This window comes from Rhinoderma darwinii, chromosome 11 (genome assembly GCF_050947455.1).
Source record: "Rhinoderma darwinii isolate aRhiDar2 chromosome 11, aRhiDar2.hap1, whole genome shotgun sequence".
Taxonomy (NCBI): Eukaryota; Metazoa; Chordata; class Amphibia; order Anura; family Rhinodermatidae; genus Rhinoderma; species Rhinoderma darwinii.
In genome coordinates, this window is record NC_134697.1 from 650,294 (window position 1) to 657,135 (window position 6,842).

At 39.6% G+C, this 6,842-nt stretch overlaps 1 long non-coding RNA gene across 1 annotated transcript; it reads left to right on the forward strand.

Moving 5' to 3' along the window:
• Positions 1-1,858: 1,858 nt before the first annotated feature.
• On the forward strand, positions 1,859-5,777 carry LOC142663816 (uncharacterized). Its single transcript, XR_012851146.1, has 3 exons — positions 1,859-1,900; positions 4,787-4,822; positions 5,729-5,777. It is a non-coding gene; the product is annotated as an uncharacterized LOC142663816 (long non-coding RNA).
• The last annotated feature ends 1,065 nt before the right edge of the window (positions 5,778-6,842 follow it).

A 6,842-nucleotide genomic window follows, 5' to 3' on the forward strand; every position in this document is an offset into this window, starting at 1 on the left:
AAGTTTTACCAGAGAAATACTACTAAATATGTATTGTCCAGATTCTGCAGTTTTTAGAAATGTCCCACATGTGGCCCTACTGCGCTCGTGGACTAAAACACAAGCCCTAGAAGCAAAGAAGCACCTAGTGCATTTTGAGGCCTCTTTTTTATTAGAATATATTTTAGGCAGCATGCCAGGTTTGAAGAGGTGTTGAGGTATCAAAACAATGGAAACCCACCAAAAGTGACCCCATTTTGGAAATTACACCCCTCAAGGAATTCATTTATGGTTTTTGTTATCATTTTGACCGCACAGTTTTTTCACAGCACCTATTTGAATTGGGCTGTGAAATGAAATATATGATATTTTTTCCAATAAGATGTCATTTTTGATCAAAATTTCTTATTTTCACAGGGAACAACATACCCCATTTTGTTGCCCGATTTGTCCTTAGTGCGGCAATACCCCATTTGTGGTGATAAACTGCCGTTTGGGCCCATGGGAGGGCTCAGAAGGAAAGGACCACCATTTGGCCTACTGGAGCTTTTCTGGTGCTAAGTCATGAATGCAGAAGCCCCTAAGGTACCAGTAGAGTTGAAATCCCCGAGAAGTGACCCCATTTTAAAAACTACACCCCTTAAGACATTCATCTAGAGGTGTAGTGAGCATTTTGACCCCACAGGTATTGTGTAAAAGATAATGCGCAGCAGTTGGTGCAGAGTGAGATTTGCAATTTTATATATATATATGGCATGTCAGTGTCCAATATAGTGTGCCCAGCATGCGCCACCGGAGATATACACCCCTTAAATTGTAATGTGGGTTCTCCTGGGTACGGCAATACCCTACATGCGGCTGTTATCAGCTGCCTGGGCATACGGCAGGGCTCAGAAGGGAAAGATGAGGGGGGTAAGCTGGGCGGAGTGCATCAGGGTAAATTAAAAATCAAGGGATGTATGATACATTTTAAAACAATCTTTTATACAGAGCCCTGGTTTTTTGGGACACGTGTCACATTGGTATATTGTGTTCTTCCTTATCCCCCTCTTATAGCAGACTCTGCACCTCTTTTGACTCTTTCCCTTTCCACCGGTTTGGGGAACTTCTCCTGGAAAGTGTTTCCCTGGTACGATGCGTGTGGCCTCGCTTCCAGAAGTACTGGGTGTCCCCCCTTCCTGGTCCCTAAAGATTAGATCTTGAAATTCCAGGAAAGTTCCCCTCTGGCCTGCACATCGACGTAGCACGTACGCATTGTACAAAGCCATCTGTATGATGTGCCCGGCCAGCTTCTTATACCACACCGCATGGCGCTGTAGGGCTTCAGGACTTGATCTTACAAGTCCATCCCTCCCATGTACCTATTGTAGTCCAGGATGCAGTCTGGTTTGGGGGTGGCCTTCCCTTCATATAGCCTAAACCTGTAGGTATACCCTGATGCACACTCGCACAGCTTATACATCTTTCTGAAGAGAAGTGGATGATACTCCTCGTCAGAACGCCCAGCTAGTAAAAGTAGTAAAAACGCCCCGATGTACGCACATAATACACGCCCAGTTGTACATTTACTTTTAAACACGCCCAGTTGTACTTTTGCAAGCCTCATTTGCATAAATACAAAAATGGTCATAACTTGGCCAAAAATGCTCGTTTTTTAAAAATAAAAACGTTACTGTAATCTACATTGCAGCGCCTATCTGCTGCAATAGCAGATAGGGGTTGCAAAATCTGGTGACAGAGCCTCTTTAAAAGTAAAAATCATTTTTAATAAAAACTAATTATAAAATGGCACAAAACACACTGACTGACCTTTTGATAAAAAAATAAATAATAATTTTCAAAACGTTTAAATAGCCTTTATACAATGTTATCTTTCCAGCTCTCCAAGGATCTACAAGTGGAGGAATTTACCATGGAGAAGGTAAGAGCCTCATTTCTTGGACATCATAAAATCCTCCTAAACATGGATTGTAACATAGTAATCTCCACACAGCAGAGAATAGGAGTAAATATCCCAGAGGCCAACATGAGTGACATGTAATTCTGCAGTGTTATTATTAGCACACGGTCTTCTACTGAAAAGTGGATATGGATTGTAGCTTCACACTGACACTGATCACAAAAATCTGTTTTGTCTACTAAGGAAATTTGTAAAGTTGCAAAATGAAGTGTAGATGAGAACTCCATACGCTCAGTTCTTTTGCTATCTTATACCCTTAACACCTTAGGGCACATTCACACGTTGCGGAATTGCTGTTGAATTCCGCTGCGGACAGTCCGCAGTGGAATTCTGCTGCAGCCGTTTTTTACATTTGTTTCTATACAATTTTAGGAAAGTTAGTTCAGACTTTGCAGAAAATAACTGTGCGGAAATTAGGCTGCGGTGCAGAATTTCCCCTCCGCAGCATGCTCATGATGTTGCGGAGAAGCAGAATTTCACTGCGAATTTCAGCCTTTGCAATGCAAAAACTGAAATCTGTGGCAAGTCCGTTGTGATGTCTGCAACGTCTGAATTACCTGTCAAATATTCGTTGCGTAATTGCCCCAAATCTGCACCAATATTTGCAGCGGAAAAATTCAGCCACGATATTATGCCTCGTTTTACGCCTGAAAATAGTGCTACAATACGTCGGCAAACATCTGCCCATTCATTTGAATGGGTTTGCCGACGTAATGTGCAGACGACCTGTAATTTACGCGTCGTCGTTTGACAGCTGTCAAACGACGACGCGTAAATTGACTGCCTCGGCAAAGAAGTGCAGGATACTTCTTTGCAACGTAATTTGAGCCGTTCTTAATTGAACTCAATGAAGAGCAGCTCAAGATTTCCGAGCGTCACAGACGCCTCGTATATTACGAGGAGGAGCATTTACGGTTGAAACGACGCAGCTGTTTTCTTCTGAAAACAGTCTGTCATTTCAGCCGTAAATGCCTGCTATCGTGTGAACATACCCTTAAACTGAATCACTGACAGGCAGTAAAGCTTTGGTATATGGAGGAAACCAAAGTATTATATCAGCGTTCAGGAGATTGCATTGTGAAATCTCCTAGTGGGACTAAAATACTAATTTAAAGAAATAAAAAAAAATAATACAGTAAAAATATAACCATATTTTTGCATAAAAGGTGGTTTTAGTTTTAAGTGTAAGACGAAAATAAAAAATAAACATATATGGTAGCACCGCAAACGTACCGGCCTGAACAATAAAGTTAACACATTAATTAAACTGCATGGTGAATACCGTACAAAATTGTTAAAAAAAAACGCAAATAAACAATGACAAAATTGAAAAAATTTCCATTCCCACCCCAAAAAATATTATGAAAGTTTATCAATAACTCCCATGTATCAATAAAAACGACAAAAAACAAGCCCACTTTTGGCTATATCGGCAGAAAAATAAAAAAAACTTATGGCTCCTGGTATGAAGCAATGCAAAAAAACAAATAATTTTGGTTTCAAATAGTTTTTATTCTGAAAACATAAAAATCCTATACATATGTGGTATCGCCATAATCGTACCGACCCATAGAAGAAAAGGTAACGTTATTTACGCCGTTCAAATTTAAAACACGAAATACAATGCTGGAATAGCGTTTTTTTCAATTCCCTCCCATAAAAAGTTAATAAAAGTTAATCAACATATTATATGCAGCCAAAAATGGTGCCATTAGAAAAAAAAACAACTTGTTCCTCAAAAAGCAAGCCCTCATATGGCTATGTCAATGGAAAAATGAAAGACTCTTGGAATGCGAAGATGAAAAAACGAAAAAGAATGCTTGGTCATTAAGACTTTAAGGGGGTAGGACTAAAGTTACCAGTCCTCTGAGTTTAAAGGCAATGTGCATCTTCAAAAGTGATTTTTTTATTTTATTTTTCATTAAAAAAAAAAGACAGTGTGTTTGGTACAACTTTAAAATTAGTTTTTATTAAAAAATATTTTTACTTTTTGAGATACAGCTGCTTAGTATCCTGTATACAGAGCAGCTGTATCATTTGCTGAATCCTGTATCCGTCAGGTCCGTGGCACTGACGTCTTCAGTGATAGAGGGTCCTGCGTGTCTCTGACACGCAAGATCCATCTGTTATCCATCACCTGTTATCCATGTGTGTCAGAGACATGCAGGACCCGCTAACACTGAACCAATCAGGTCCACAGGACTGACAGATTCAGGTCTTAGCAGACGATATAGCTCCTCTGTAAACAGGATACAAAGCATCTGTTTTTTAAAAAAGTAAAAATAATTTTTAATAAAAACTAATTTGAAAGTTGCACCAAACACACTGACTGACATTTTTATTAAAATAAATAAATCACTTTCAAAGTTTTAGACAGCCTTTAAAGTGTAACTAAATTTTCAACAAACTTCTGACATGTCATAGTGACATGTCAGAACTTTTGATTGGTGGGGGTCCGAGCACTGGGACCCCACCAATCGTTAAAAATAAGCGGCAGATGCTTCGTTTCTGTTTGGCTTTTTCCGGAAAGCCGACATAGCGGAGTACAGGCTCATATACTTTCTATTGATCCCGTACTCCGCTACATCAAGTTCCGAAAAAAGCCGAACAGAAACTATGCAGCTATGCGCTCACCGGAGTGCTTCTGCAGCTTCGTTTCAGCCATTGGTGGGGGTCTCAGTACTCGGACCCCCACCAATCAAAACTTCTGACATGTCCCTATGACATGTCAGAAGTTTGTTGAGCGTTTAGTTACACTTCAATTTTCCAGGAACTTCTCTAGAGCAGTACTAGATCAAAAAGACAAGAATCAATTTATTTTATGTATTTTATTCAATTTAATTACAGATGAGAGACATAGAATTGAAGATGACCGAGTACTATGTAAGTTACATAGTTACATAGTTTGTACGGTTGAAAAAAGACACATGTCCATCAAGTTCAACCAAGGGATGGGAAAGGGGAAGTAAAGAATTTCTACACATAGGAGCTAATATTTTTTTGTTCTGGGAGAGTATGGTGTGCTGTTGTTTGGCATAGTAAGCAGGGTAGCCCGCTCTATGAATTATCAAGGCGTCACAAATAGGCTTCTACCTGGCTTTACACGCTGCGCCTCATGACCTACACACTATCCCTCCATGTTTCACACACTGGCACCCCATTATTCATTTATTTTTATTTATGCACCTTACTCATTACAGCCCCCTATATTTCACCCCTATTATTATCACTTGCACATACACTATTCATTTATTATTTTTTACTACACATCCCATGCAGCACACGCCACTCCCCTCAAGACTAGTGGGAGTGGCTATTATTATTTAAAGCACCTGTTCACTCTCCTTCATCAGCGTTTCTGACCTCTCTGTGTCCATTTGTAAGTATGGCCTTTTTCTGTGTTTTTGTGTTATATGTCCCCTTGTTTTTATCTGTTTGAAAGCTTAGTTTCTGTTTGGCTTTTTCCGGAAAGCTGACATAGCGGAGTACAGGCTCATAGACTTTCTATTGAGCCCATACTCCGCTACATCAAGTTCCGAAAAAAGCCGAACAGAAACTAAGCAGCTATGCGCTCACCGGAGTGCTTCTGCAGCTTTGTTTCAGCCATTTGTGGGGGTCTCATTGCTCGGACCCCCACCAATCAAAACTTCTGACATGTCACTGTGACATGTCAGAAGTTTGTTGAACGTTTAGTTACACTTTAATTTTCCAGGAACTTCTCTAGAGCAGTACTAGATCAAAAAGACAAGAATCTATTTATTTTATGTATTTTATTCAATTTATTTACAGATGAGAGACATAGGATTGAAGATTACCGAGTACTATGTAAGTTACATAGTTTGTACGGTTGAAAAAAGACACATGTCCATCAAGTTCAACCAAGGCATGGGAAAGGGGAAGTAAATAATTTCTACACATAGGAGCTAATATTTTTTTGTTCTAGGAAATTATCTAAGCCTTTTTTAAAGCCATCTACTGTCCCTGCTGTGACCAGCTCCTGCGGTAGACTATTCCATAAATTCACTGTTCTCACAGTAAAGAAGGCTTGTCGCCTCTGCATGTTGAACCTATTTTTCTCCAGACGGAGGGATTGCCCCCTTGTTTTATGAGGGGGTTTTACATGGAACAGGATTTCACCATATTTTTTGTATGTGCCATTCATATATTTATATAAGTTAATCATGTCCCCCCTTAGTCGTCTTTTTTCAAGGCTAAATAGGTTTAGTTCTTTTAATCTTTCCTCATAACTTAGATTCTCCATGCCCCATATTAGCTTCGTTGCTGTTCTTTGAATTTTTTCTAACTCCAGGGCATCCTTTCTATGAACTGGAGCCCGGAACTGAACGGCATATTCTAGATGAGGCCTCACTAATGATTTGTAAAGTGGTAATATTACATCCCTGTCCTGCGAGTTCATGCCTCTGTTAATACACAACAATATCTTGCTGGCCCTTGAAGCAGTTGATTGACATTGCATGCTGTTTTTAGTTTATGATTTACAAGTACACCCAGATCCTCCTCAAAAAGTGAATCCGCCAGTGTAGCTCCCCCTAGGACATATGATGCATGCAGGTTGTTCGTACCCAGGTGCATAACTTTACATTTATCTACATTAAACTTCATTTGTCAAATGGACGCCCAAATACTTAGTGTGTTCAAATCAGCTTGCAATTCATGAACATCTTCCATAGACTGAACTATATTACATAGCTTGGTGTCATCTGCAAAAATAGAAATAGTGCTATTAATTCCATCCTCTATATCATTAATAAATAAGTTGAATAATAGTGGTCCCAGCACTGAACCCTGTGGTACACCACTTATAACCGAGGACCATTCAGAGTAGGAATCATTGACCACAATTCTCTGGATACGGTCCTTGAGCCAATTCTCAATCCAATTA